The 2,004-nt window shown below is 42.8% G+C and overlaps 1 protein-coding gene across 1 annotated transcript in view; it reads right to left on the bottom strand.

Annotated features, from left to right (window-relative positions):
* EHBP1 (EH domain binding protein 1) overlaps window positions 1–2,004 on the bottom strand; it is a 204,935-nt gene that overhangs the window by 2,553 nt on the left and 200,378 nt on the right. The window lies entirely within an intron of this gene.

Genomic DNA, 2,004 nt, shown 5'->3' with positions numbered 1-2,004 from the left:
GCGGGCGGGGGAACCCACGGCACACGCGTGTGCAGCAGGCACTGGGGCAGCGAGCGCGCACGGCCACGTCCCGCCGGCACCGGAGCCCTTCCCGCAGCACCGGCCTGCCAGGGCACTGCCCAAACTTCCCGCGAGTTCTTGTTTTTTCTCATTTTTTTCTCATTTTTCTCCTTCTTTTCCTGGTTCTCCTTCTTTTCCTTTCTCATTTTCTTTTTTTTTTTTTTTTTTTTTTAATGTGTCCTTTTCCCTCCACCCTTGTTAAGGGAATAATTTTTTCAGGTGTACACAGATTAGAGGTGGAGTTAGCAGCTAAAATTGCTGGTAATCCAAGCCATTTTTTCCTGCCACAAAGCTGCTTTAATTCGGGTAGCAGCCTTTTAGGTGCTACTTCATGGAGCAGTCTCCAGATTTGCACTGCCGCTTCCCCTTCTGCTCCTTTTGGGCAAAGCTCCTTCACTTTAACCCATGTAAAACACGCTGCTCTGCCACTCTGCGAGCCAGAGCTTCCCCAAACCGCAGCGTTTTGCCCCACAAATAAAGCCCCTCACACGCAATGAGATCTCAGCATGACAACACTGAAAAGGCCCTGAAAAGGGCCACGGCAGCAAGCCAGACAGAAAAGGAGAGAAAGAGACGTGGCAGAGGGTTTCAGGGGTGTTTGCTTCCCCCCAGACGTGGTTCCCAACTTTCAGGTTAACTTTTCCCTGGCTTCAGCTGGGAATTGTGCTGGGATTCGGGCTCCTCCAGCACATCTGGGCACACAAAGCTCTGGATGAAAAGGGATTTGAAATCCATCGTCTCTACCTGGACTTTACATATTTTTTTCGCAATTTTGATGGTTTTCACTTCTTATTTTTAAAGCTTTTTGTTTGTTTGTTCGTTCATCCCTTGTTCTCCAGTTGCAGCAGCAACTTTAGTTTTTGAAAGAGCAAACAAGTCAGAACATTTCAGTAAATGTTTCGCTCAGTTCCTCACTATTTTTCCCCGTTAAGCCCCTTCCTAAGTGCTACAGGTTTTGTTGCTTCATCTTATAGCCCTGTGAAGTAAATAATGTCCTACTAGAATTTCATGGAACAGAACTGTGTATTTGTTTGGGGTTTTTTGGTTGTTTTTTACGCATTTGCTTATTACAAATGTTTGAAATATGCCTTGGGAAAACCTGCTGGAAGAAGTATTCCCTTGCAATTTGACTTCCATTTCTAGGAAAGAGTCTGCCTTTCCTCCCCACAAAATAAATAAAGAGTCAAGCACCAACTGGTTAAAAGGGTAACTGACTCAAAGTATTTAAATAACATTTTATAGGTGACTACCTTGCAATTTTGTTTTATCCAACAAAATACTGCTGGGCAGCAGTTTTGGGAAACATCCCTATGTTTAAAAAAGCAAATGTGTTCAAGTTTGATTCCTACCTGTTGTGCCTTTTAAGCCAGGATTACCTATAACACCTGTCACATATAGTTACCCAGGCTGACTGCAGCTCTGGGAAGCTACAATATGGGCTGTGATTAATTTGAAGATTTCAGAATAATACTGTTATAAAAGCTACACTCTGGACAAAAATAGGATTAAGCTCTGAGGCTGTATATGAGCTAAAAGTGTTGAAAGCTAAAACCCCCGTGCCACCACTCACGACGGGCAGTTTAAAATGATAGAGTTTGCTAAATTCACATTGAAGTAGAAATATTTTCAATTATTCATCTTCATTGACTTCATATTGTCTTTTTTTTCCCCCCACTGCTTAAACTGATAATTACTTTGAGCAAACAGACGTCCAGTCCCCATAGAAATGCTTTAATGGAAATGGTCGAAAGTTCTCGTAGTAAAACCTTCAACCTTGCCACTATAATAAATAAGCCTGGCACTTTGATGAAAATTAACACTAGTTTTGTAAAGAGCACATTGGGGGATTGCAGTCAGGTCTTATCTTTAGTTCCAGTCAACTAGCAATCCTGAAAGAGTTTGCATCATCATCAGAGCAGGCCATTTGATAGGATTCTGCTGCTG

The sequence above is a fragment of the Geospiza fortis genome, unplaced genomic scaffold, assembly GCF_000277835.1.
Source record: "Geospiza fortis unplaced genomic scaffold, GeoFor_1.0 scaffold134, whole genome shotgun sequence".
Lineage (NCBI taxonomy): Eukaryota > Metazoa > Chordata > Aves > Passeriformes > Thraupidae > Geospiza > Geospiza fortis.
The sequence above is the reverse complement of the archived record's forward strand: the minus strand, read 5'-3'. Positions and strand labels throughout refer to the sequence as shown.